This window comes from Pleurodeles waltl, chromosome 3_1 (assembly GCF_031143425.1).
Source record: "Pleurodeles waltl isolate 20211129_DDA chromosome 3_1, aPleWal1.hap1.20221129, whole genome shotgun sequence".
In the NCBI taxonomy this organism is placed as follows: Eukaryota; Metazoa; Chordata; class Amphibia; order Caudata; family Salamandridae; genus Pleurodeles; species Pleurodeles waltl.
In genome coordinates, this window is record NC_090440.1 from 1,473,503,323 (window position 1) to 1,473,516,014 (window position 12,692).

A 12,692-nucleotide genomic window follows, 5' to 3' on the forward strand; every position below is an offset into this window, starting at 1 on the left:
TATCAGCTAACAATCATGGTGCATATCCTCCGCCAATACCTGGGCTACAAATGTCAGTATACGGAATGCAAAACTAAAGCCACATGGTCTGCAAGTTGTAACAGGACTTGCCAGTATAGTACCCATGTGCCAAACCTGAGTGTGTATACTAGGTTCCAACTAGTCACTTTTTCACATATATGTGTAACATACTGGTAGCATCAGTCCTAGGTACTCCCATTCACAAACCCATGCCTGTGTTTGAGGGTGGGGTGATGGATAAACAACTATCAATTCCAAACAACATGGACACCGAGGAGTGTACAGAAAACTCCACAAGTGTTTGTCTCTACACACACACACCACAGGTAAGGTCTATCAACAATTAGGAGTCTACAAACCCTTGACCAATCATAGTGCCACACATGTCAGGAAATGCAGAGCTTGGTACACAACAAATACTTCCAGTAAGGCATGACTTACATCAGACACAGAGTTGCAAGAACAGCCATCATCATGATTAGCATGCACACCTAGGCCATTGCACTCAAGTTCCACATACTTGTAGCACAACATGTGGAAGTACATGCTGCTAGGAAGTTCTACCTACAGTTTAATAAGTACTTTGGTAAATAGGGAAGCAGAAGTCTTTTGGAAAGCAATTTGCTGAACCAATCTTGGAGAATGTGGGTCTGACAGGCTGAGTAAATCTGAGCTGACTTCCAGTGCGGCTCTTGTTGATACAAGTGTCATCCACATGACTCACCCCAGTACTCACTGTGGTGCCTACAGGAATGGCCTACAATCCCTAGATAATACAATAGGATACGCATTGGCCAACTCAAAACATTTGAGAAACTGAAATCTCACTCATGGAACAAGACAACTGATTGCCCAACGCATCACACCTTGCTATGCGTTCAACACACAGGAGTCCATAACCAGCAAACACAACACATAACAGACATATCAACACTTACTGGAGTGGTCGGGGTCCTCAAATGAAGCCACCTCTCCCACAGTGTAGGGTGCCAGTCCACCTGTAAGGCATGGAAGGAAGAAATGTGCTCAAAATCTGTGCACAGACCAACAATTTCATAAACATATACAATGTGTAGGCTGAATAAGGAAATGGCAGCCATTCAGACATGATGATACTGCATCTGATATATCACGGACAACTTGTACATAGCATGGGTCTCCTGTGACAGTTACACACATATCTGCACGCATGCAGTGGCCCTAACTATCTTGTGGTGCCAAACATGCCCCGTCATTGGTGACCATAAAAAAATATGGAGTGTAATCGTCTCATCATGTGCATCCAAGAGAGACATACAAAGCCTGGTTACTTGAGGACTGCATTACCAGTCAAACAGCCTATGTGGCCATGACACATTTATTACACATAGGTACAATGTACAGAGGGACAGGGACTTTTGTAAGCCCTCATGTTGTTACAGTTTCTTCATTTGATGTGGCCCAGCTATGGTGATTTGCACCAACCATGGAGATGTGAACCCATGTGCATACCTTTGGACTGCCATCCCTAATTGGAATGTGGCACAACTAACTCCAACAAACATTCTAAGATGTTAGCTGAGGGCACCTTACACCTTTTCATGATGTTTTAAAATCCAGATCTGACATGTATCCAAAAAGATAAAGGACCACAATAATCCCTAACATTCATAGAACTTCAGTGAACGCTTTCCTTACACACTCACCAGACTCACATGAGACATATGTCTGAGCCACTTTGCTATCATCAATTGACTTGAAGCCAGCGCTCATTTTCTGCATCATGTAGTGATTCTAAAGTCAGTCTAGCTATTGTATCAACAAAGGTAGCCAATATGTTGGTACATCTTTAATTCTCTGACAAATGTGCCCTATATAGACATGATTGGCCCCTCTTTTGTTGGGTTGTCTGACACAAAGGCAGCACCAATTTACTTCACGGAAAAGTATCCTGTAAGTTTGCTGAGCACATGCTACCTGACAGCTAGCAATTGTGATCCTTCTGATAGTGCATCAATTATCCCAGTATGTTTCCCCAGCATTACACACAGTCAGCAACTTAGCTGACAGACATTGTACAAATCATCTGATGTCACTACAGAGCATTTAATTGGGCACATTTACATGATTAGTAATCACCAACAGGGCCACCAATCACGATGCCCAGGTGGTCCAAGCGATCCTGCTCCCTGGTGATGAGGTCAGCCTCCAGTGCTTCAGCTGGTGGTCACTCCTCTGGCTGACATACACACGCTGCAGGTGATGCAGCACCTTTCCCCACCGGATTCTGCGCGCCTCTGTGTGATACCCCTGTATCACCCTGCCTCGATCATCAGTGGCAAGAAATGGCACACAGGCCATATGAAGCCCCCCAACTCCTCTTCACCCATCCTGCCAAGACGTGGCCTACCAGACATTGTAGAAATGTGAAAGGGAATAGGGGTTAAATAAATAGAAAGGGGTAAAGGGGGAAAGTAGGGGTACAAATACAGAAGAAAAGTAAACTTAACCACTAAAAGAGCCCAACTATCCTCAAACTACCACTACCCACAACAGACTCCCACAAATAACAAAAACACTAGATAAATGGACAAATGGACACAAAACAAAGTAGGACAGTGTACACGAACAATATTTGTTTCACAAATTGACAATAGAGACAGCACACAGGACACAAAAGCACAAAATCTATGGACACCACTCTCTACACAGCCACACAGTCTAGAAGAATCATAGGCTGCAAAGTGAAAGTGAAAGTACACACACTGTACATGATCTGTAAACAGGATATCCTATTACATCACTTCCTTGTATAAAATGTCCGCCCTTTTTTGCGTTATTCGTCATAATTGTTTCACGCATACAGTTTGTGCGTCTTTTTTTTGATGCACAGGAGTGAAAATTAGCCTGCATCCAAATAATAGTAAATAGCCTGTACAATTATCTGGATGCAGCCTAATGTTCACTCCTGTGCGTCAAAAAAAATTATGCAAATTCAGTATTGGTGTACAAAAAATGATGCATAATGCTAGCAACATCAAAATTTCAGTGCATGAACTGGTTTGGGGCTTTTTTCTGTTTTTATGTTATGTTACATTTGGGACACATCAGAGATAGCCTGATGGCACCCACTATGGTGTTGATGGTGTATGTTCACATGTGTGACATCATACTGCAGCAGACCATGATCCGCTACTTCCTTCACATTATTTTGATGGTTGGCTCACGAAGCAGATGGCCATATGTGTGGCCTACATATATGTATTGCACAAATTGGGCATGTTTGGCATCAGGAGAGGATAGCAATGTGACGCACATATGCACAATACCTAAATGCCTTTGGCTAAATGTGTGTGCTGTGGCAACTAATGTATTTGTTGACCAGGTGTGTGTGTATCACATGATGCATTATTGCACATATGCTTGTATGAATGTGACGTCCATGTGTCCAAACCTTAGATGCAAGTCATTGTAGAAATGAGAGAGGACATGTGTTAGTCATACATGTAGCAACATCCGTAATGTGGACTTCCAAGATTTAGGGTAACGTAGACACCACATATGACAAAGCATGCACCGGATAGATGGCAGACGCTTGTTCATGTCAATGGTCCACATTTTCAACATCCTATGTCCTAGAGTTTTGGTAACAGCTTCCTAGGCACTTGTTGGTGAATCCCACAGTGAGTCATACACATGCATTGAGGAAGTGGGTACCATGTTGTTTGCCCAGACAGACAAAGGTGAATCACAAATGTATGATGACACCACAGTTGTGGTCATATAAGTGAGCCACAACTCTCAAGTGGCAGTGGTGGACCAGCAGACGAGGCAGCACGTGTCCACATATTTCCAGTGATCAATTGCACATAGGTGTCTTGTTCTTGTGCGTTGTCCAATGTTGATCCTGTATATTTTTGGGGTGTAATTTGTCACAGTTCGGTCCAGGACTCATCATGAGTCAGTGGCAGCTATTCCTGTATCTACTGAGTATCCTTTGTTGATCAATGTGAGTAAAGTGGATGTGGACATGAGAACCTACATGGGGATGGTCCCACCCTGTCACTAAAGACGTGTAATGAGACAGTCAACAGGGCAACATTGGTGTGCTGAGTGAGATAATGTCTCAGGTGTCATGTTCCGGCAGGTGTCATTATAACATTTGTACACAGGTTAGCCTCTGCAATTCCACTGCATCTGGGAACATCATAGCCTCTGTGCTGATTATTCTCGCAGCTATTCACCACACATGGCCCATCAATATGTTGTGAGCAATGTAATTCTGTGTGTGAACTGTCAGGGTCCTGACATGTGTGGAGCTTTCATGGACATTATCAGAGGTTGCTGGTTCTGCTGAAGGCACCCTACCCAATCCCTGCATACGGCCCTGGGACACTGTCACACTTTGTCATTCATGCATAAATGAGACCCAGACAAGGAATGGGATATGAATTTTGGTTTTTACAGAGGATTTAACTCATATGGTACAGTTAAAAGGCAGATGATGCTATACAATGCATTTGGGTATGCATTGAAGAAGCACATGCCCAAACACCCCCTGATGAATGAGAGGTTTGCTAACGCAAGTGTGGTACATATGTAGACACAGGGATACTTTAGTGTGACGCACAGACAGATGCCAGTCAGGCTGACAGAATGCAGGGTGAATCAAGATACAGCAATTTGACAAGTTACATAATCAGTGGTCTGACTAAGACTGTTTGGAGGGTGAAGTAGACAGTTGACATGTCCAACTGTGTATGTCCTGTGTTTTTGAAGGTGACTGATGAACCCAAGGGCTGTGTTACACGGCTTAATTAGTATCAATGCTTAACGGTGTATTTGACAAAATGCCAATTCCTATACTGTTCCAGGCATCAGCAGGGGCAGTGCTTGTTGAAATGGGTGGTGTGCATGGAGGTGGTCACAGGTGTGGGCTGCATCTGTTTCTCACAAGTCCTGTAGGTGAGATTTGCATTCTAATGGCCAACAGACATTTTCACACGGGAAGCAATCTACAGGTGCTAACAGGGCTTGGAAACTAGAAGCCAGTGTATTAATTGACCTTACATCCATGCAGTCAGATGTTCTATGACTATGGCATACCATAGGAAAGGGTGTAGCACACTGGATTGCTATTGACAAGCTGTGTGTGTGTAGAGGAGGGAATATCAGGGTACACATCTTAGTATTCCAGGGACCTCTTCAGACAGATAGGTTGTGACCAGGTGCATGGGTGCGTCAGGAGTTAGGAAATGGGCTGACATGTACATGGAATGTCATGTGCGCAATGCTGCTCATATGTGTGGCACTTGTGCTGTCTATGTACTGCTTCTATGGAACTCTGGTCACAGATAGTCCTTGCAAATATTGGATGCAGTTGGACTTACTGCTGTCAAGGGTCTGGTCAGACATTCCTGTTACTGAAGCAAAAGCACATCAACTGCCTCATGTATGAGGCTTTTTTTCCCCTTATTGAGTGATGGTGTCTTATTTGTGTGCCATATGAAGTGTTGGACCTTGATTACAACATGTATGTGTGAAATAGGTGTGGTCCTCTGCTATTGGCCTTCAAAGGAGAAATATACATGATATATGTCATTTACAGTGTGTGTATGTGACCATTGTATGTTACGCATCACATTAGCTCTGGGATTTTCAGTGTCCTAATCGGTATATCAGCAACGCTCCATGAGGCAAAACTCTTATTCTGATAGTTGGAGATGAAGGTGTGCAAAAATGAATAGCCAAACGATGATATGGTGATTATTATAGGTGTTTACTTAAATTAGTTCATAAAGTGGTGATGGTGATTATATTTAAAAGAAATTGTTCACAATAAGTTGCCGCCTGCGTATACCAGCGGCCGTGTTCTGTAGTTCCCCCTCATGTTACTGGCACTAGGCCAATGATGGCATCCAGTACTTTGGGCAAAAAGGCAGAGAATTATGGATGTGATATTCCGGCAACCAGGGCACCAGTTGTTTGAAAAGAGCCACTTGCCAACATGTGAAGTACGACAAGCAGCTTGGTTTCTGTTGGGATGGTGCGGGGTGTCAGCAAAGTGGGTGCCAACTGCGGCTCAATGTTTCGCAGCAGCTGCTGAATGGCCTGCCAGTTCAATCTGTACCTCTGGATGATGTTGTGTTCCCTGAGGCCATGAAGGATTGTTCTGGGGTGGAATATCCTCTCCTGCCTTCTGCGCTGCCTTTGGGGTCCCTGCTGCTGTTGTAGCTGCTGGGCTCTGCGTCTGAATGCACGCTGGATAAGAATCACCTCCATGTCTCCCTTTTGCTGCTCTGCTGTTGCTTCTGTGTGTTCTGATTACATACAGGTGTGTTTGCCCCATTTTAACGCCTGCCCTGACCCAGACGTTAAATTTTGATGCAAATCGGTCTGTGCGTCATTTTCCGGCTCCGCCTCCCGGCCGCGCGTCATTTTTGTCCGAAAGCATAAATACAACACACGGCCGTTTAAGTCATTTTTTGGATGGGAACGCCTACCTTGCATATCATTAACACAAGGAGGGTTGCCGCATCCAAAAAATGACACACATGGCGGACTTTTGTCATCCGCGGGCTCGGGCGTCAAAGTTTAAATACGGGGCAATGTTTGCGCTGAATGTGAGTCAAAATTTTGGACGTACATTCAGCGCAGACGGAGTATAAATATGCCCTCAAATGTTGCAGTTTGGGCCACAGCCACTCAGAAAGTTGGGGGGGATGGGCAGTTTTAGGCATACTCCGCAGGGTAGCAGGGAGGCAGGGGTGTTGTTTGGGAGTTCAAGGGCGCAGTTGTTTGAGGCCTTTTAATAACCCTTTTAAGTTCTGCTCACGACACTTAACACAAAGAAAGGCAGGGAGACCCATGAGAGGAGGGTGGAGGGGATGGATGGTACATGGGGTCTGGCGCTCATGGGCCCAGCGGCATGAACATGTACATTATGACGACCGTTAGGCCCCAGCCCCTGAAGGTCATGACGTGGAACTTCAATGGCCTGGGCAATAAAATTAAACAGACACTGGCCCTACAATTCCCCTGCAGGCATGCACCAGAAGTGACCCTCACACAAGAAATGCATTTACAGGGCAACCAATGCAGGGCTTTAGATCAAATGGGCTACAGCCGGGTGGCACATGCTGGGTTCACCTCTAATTCCAGGGGAGTGGGTATCTAACTTAAGAAATCTGCACCTTTTGTCCCGGGTCCTGTGAAGGCAGACTCATTAAGCCGGTTTGTGGCACAGACAGGCACTTGGAATGGCCAGACTCTAAATATCTGTTCTGTATATGTGCCTCCAAAGCTATATACAGATACCCTGTCAGCTCTTGTGGCCGTACTACTAGACTTATTCCCCAACACTCTTATACTTGGGGGAGACGTGAATGATACTATGGACCCGGCTCTGTACAAGATGTCTAGTGCTAGAGAAGGGGAGTGGGTTCTGGTGGTTTGAGGGCCTTTGCAGACTTGTTGGGCCTGATGGACCTATGGAGGGCACATAACCCGCATGAGAGACAATTCACATTCTTATCTGCAGCCCATAGGAGCTTCTCACAAATTGACTACCTTTTCACACATCACTCAGGAGCTGGGCGCTTTGAGGGGGTGACACATCTACCGCTGGGCATGTCAGATCATTCCCCGGTGGTAGCCACACTGCTCAGTACAGTTAGAGATGCAGGACTGCCACCCAGAATAGACCCCTTTTACTTAAACAAGAAAGATTTCCCTGAAAAGATACAGGAGGGGGATAAGCGATATTTCACTGACAACCTAGGAAGTGTGACCTTGGCAGAGTGCTCTGAGAGGCCTTTAATATGGTAATTAGAGGGCAAGAGCAGGCACTAGTGGGAGGATTAAGAAAGGAGCGTCGTCTTCAGTGTGAGGCAATAGAGGAAGAGATTCTTAAATTAGAGGCAGCGGCACTAGCGGGGGCTCAGTGGAGCCACACCAATGTCATGAGCTGTTACTTGAACAATAGGAGCTGAGGGACCTAGCAGACAATAAGGCACGCACACACGCTTTGGCCATGCAGCAGCATTTGTATGATGTAGGAGACAAGGCGAACAAGCTGTTGGCCTGGTTGGAAAGAAGAGACCGGGGCAGGAACTGGGTGGATGAGATAAGGGATGAGGCAGGTGGGTGACATACCACAGGGTACGCCATTGCAGAGGCCTTTGCCGCCTACTATAAACAAGTATATTCCTCCATGATGTCCCGCACATATGCGGATTGCATTGAACTCCTTGGAGACCTTCAGGTGGTGGAGCTCCATGCCGAAGACAGGGAGGCACTGGACCAGGACATAAAGATGGAGGAGGTACAATGGGGCAATCATGGAGACACGGTCAGGGAAGGTGGTGGGTCCTAATGGTCTTCCGGTAGAGCTCTACAAGTGCATAGCAAATATTGTAGCGCTGCAAATGTTGGTGATGATTTGGGCTGCTGAGCTGGAGGATACGTTGCCATTTGATCAAAGAATAGCAACCATTGTAGTATTACATAAGTATGGCAAGCCACACACTGAATGTGGCTCATACCGACCCATGTCGCTGTTGAACCTTGAGGTTAAGCTGTTAGCTAAAATACTGGTGAATAGGCTTCGGCCAGTAATACGCTACTTGATCCATTGTGACCAAACAGGTTTCATGCCACATAGGGACAGGCGCCTTTATGGGATTTTGCTTACAACAGGTGCCTTGGGGGCAAAGGAAGAGGCATTACTACCACTTGACGGGAAAATGGCCTTTGATAGCATTGAATGGATATAACTCCATGCTGTTCTAACTAAATTGGGCTGTGGCTCTCAATTATGTGCATGGGTCCAACTGTTGTACAGGGGCCCATGAGTGCGTGTGAGGGTTAGTCGGGTGACATTCTGCTCCTTTGCCTTACACAGGGGCACACGAGGGGGCTATCCTCTGTCCCTGTGGTTGTTTGCCCTAGCGCTGGAGCCGCCAGCCACCTGGGTGCGACAGGACACTCTAGAGTGGGGTATTCCAGAAGGGGCATGGTGGGAGGCTAGAATATCCCTGTATGCCGAGAAAGTCCTATACATCACTAAATCCTGTCGCTCAATAGATAGATTGCTGCACATCTTCCATCTCTATGGAACATACTCTGGATATCAAATACACTGGGAGAAATCCAGAGTTTACCCACTAAATGGAGGTGGATTGAGCAAGCCAGTGAGATGTTTAACTCTGCTGGTAGTGGAGGGATTTCCATATTTGTGGACATATGTAACAAGAAATCCGGAGAAATTTCTCAGGAGGAACCTATATCCACAACTAGATCTCCTCTGCGAAGATGTGTCACACTGGTGGAGGCTGCTGCTTTCGCTGATGGGCCAAGCTGCCCTTTTAAAAATGAAGCCCCTCCTCGACTACTATATATGCTCCAGAATACACAGTTTAAAGTACTGCCAACTTTCTTTGCTCATGTCAATAGGGAATTACGTACTCTTCTGTGGGATGGAGTTAGCCCCCGCATAGCTCTGGGTAAGCTACAGAGAGGGGTGTTCCAGGGGGGTTTAGCAGTGTTAAATATCCAAGCATACTACTGGGCAACTCAGTTGGTCCAAGTGAATGAATGGGTATTTGCTGACAGGGAGGAACCTGCCTACAGGGTGGACTGAGCTGCCATGGGAGAAGGAGGCACCTCTTGGTGCATTATACCAAAAGAAAGAGAGGGCCTGTTTCCGCGCCGCACGCAGACAGTGGTAAGAGCATGGAGGGAGGCCACCAAATTCTTAGTATGGGTGGATAGGTTAACAGATGTGACCCCTCTCTGGACTGGCGACCAACACAGCGAACTCTGTAGTTTGAAGGGACTCTGCCGGTGGGGCCTAATAGGTATTGACCATCTGGGAGACATTTGGAGGAATGGGGAGCTAATTTCTCATGAGGACCTGCAGAGGGAATTTACAATGGGGACGTTTGTTGGTTGTCAATACCTTCAACTGGGACATGAGCTAAAGAAGCATATACAGGTAGGTAACCAGCTTCAAGAGTCATATCTGCTGGGGGATTGGCTTCTATGGGAGCCAATGCTGGAGAAGGCAATCTCCCAGACTTATTAAAAACTTATGAATAACTCCCCCGACCCTTGGCGTTCTCGTGGGAGGCTTGGGAGGGTGACCTAGGAGCAGAAGAGGAGGATGACTAGCAGGAGGCCCTCCAGAGTCCAAGGAAAGTGGCAAACTGTACTCTGTTTCACCTAATACAACTTAGAATTCTGCACAGATCATATTACTCCAGGTGTCTACTGCATTACATTGGCCGCGGCAAGTCTGCCTTGTGTAGAAGGGGATGTGGCATGGTGGGCTCATTTTTTCATATCCTGTGGAGCTGCCCTGCCATACAGGAGTTCTGGCAGTGAGTGGTCTGCATTATTACCCAGGTCACCGGCCTTGCGGTTCCCCTTGAGGCCCGATGGCTCATACTTTACATAGATGGGGAAGAACAGTGGCAGTGATATGAGAGGTTGTGGATAATGCTAGCGGCAGTAGTAGCCAAAAGAGATATAGCAAGAGCACGGGGAGTGGCTGAGCCTCCAGAGATTCTGGTCTGGGAAATTAACTTGGACTGGTGCCAGCGTACAGAGCATGTGATTTATTTGAGCCTTAGCTGCCCCCGGAACAATAACAACATCTTGTCTAAATTGGAAGAGTATAGATGCAGGTAATGGAATGGGCCTGTAAGGGAGGACTAAGTGGGCTGTAGAATGAACCTACCATCTTAACTGCAATTGGGGGTAATTAATGTTTTGTGCATTGTAGACTGGTGGGACTGACTACGTCCTGATTGATGATCCTGTACTGATGATTCATTGATAATTGTTGTGTAGACACAACGCCAAGAATGATCCTCTGTAAAAGACGTGGTGTTAATTGCTAAGTAGTGAGCAATTGTTTATACCAATAAAAAGAAGTTTAAAAAAATAGTCAGTCTGCACACTGGTAGTTAGTAGGTTTTCAGGGGGCACCTCTAAGGTGCCCTCTGAGCACATGTGTTAATACATCCATCACAGGATCAGTGAGGGTTTAATAAATGAGATATTTGATGCAAAGCGTCCCTATTTTCAGTGAAGCCATCATGTAGCTGGGGACCTTGTAGTGACTTGTGTCCAGCACATGTACTTAAAATGGCTTCCCTGTCCACTCACTATGTTTGAAAATCGACAAAGACATAGCAGTGGCATGTAAAGCCTGCTGTAGCGGTGAGTAACATGTATTGCATGCAGTGTTTATGGGACAAGGCACATAGGCTGTGTGTCATGTTGTGTTTTTACTTTTAGCTGCACCAAGACATGCAGCTTTCAATGACAGTCTGAATGTGCTAGGTGAGGGGGTCCCTTAGGGTAGCACAATACATGCTGTAGCCCTGGGGGACCCTCTTTGGTACCCATGTCCTAGGTATCAGGGGTACCATGTACTAGGGACTTTGGGGGAGCAAATGTATTGCCAATAGGAAAAATTGCACTCTTTTAGGGAATAAGATTTGGCACTAGGGACCTGGTTAACAGGAACCCAGTGCACTTTCAGTCAAAATTACATCGAATACCAGGCAAAAAGTGGGGGTGACCATGACAAAAAGGGCACTTTCCTACATCCAACCCCTGAGAGATCCATACATGGGGTTATGAGAAGGGCATTTAATGCCTCTTCTGTTCTGGAAAGAAACTTACAAGACATGGTTACGTTGTTGTCTGATGCCTATAACCAACATCTTAAGAGGTTATCCCCTTCTCAAGGCTTTCAGCCTTCTTCAGATGAATCTGCCTAGCCATCATCATATTTATAGTTCCTGTCCTTGAAAGCCCTCTGCTCCACGGGGGAATAATATATCATTGAGAATGATTTGAATAATTTTATATCTTACCTTTCCACAAATTTTCAGGTACTAATAGAAGAGGAGCAGCCGACCATGAGTATAGATTGGTTTACCCAGATCCAGAGACCTACCCTTCCAAATGTTCCAGCTATCTCTGCAATGCAGACTGTCCTTAAGAGAGAATGGAGGGACTCTGACAGAGTACCTGTTCCCAGATTAATAGATAGGCTGTATCCTTAAATAAAAGTTGAGACTGAATAGTCACATATCCTTATTATAGATCCTCTAATGGCATCTGGTTGGTCACCATTCTCTTTTCACTGAGAACTTTGTATTAACTGACCCTGTTGATAAGAAGGTTGATGAAGCTCTTAAGAGGTCACATACTGCTATGAGTCTCACCTTACACTGAGAGATATATGCAGTATTTGCATCACCATCCTTAGTGCAGTATTGTTAGGTATTAACAATACGTATTTAATTAATAGGGTCAAACATTTTCTCAGATACTTGGTCAAATGGACATTTGGGCCCCATATCTTTATTATATAATATTTGATAAGTGAAATCCTCAGCCGTGGCCTTAGCTGGATCTGTTGCAGCATGAATACATCTTCATTTGAGAAACTGGAAGGTGGAGCCTAGTCAGTCAGTCAGTCAGTCAGTCAAAGAAACTTTATTCGGCAATTGCCATAAAAGTACAAGCAAAATCACATAATACAAATTTATAAAATGATTTAAAACACACTCAAATGCCATAAAATAAATTTACCTAGACAGCACAAGATCATCTAATCCACGTTCCCCTTTACAGACAGCAGGTTAATATACTAGGCACAGTTTAAAACCACTAAA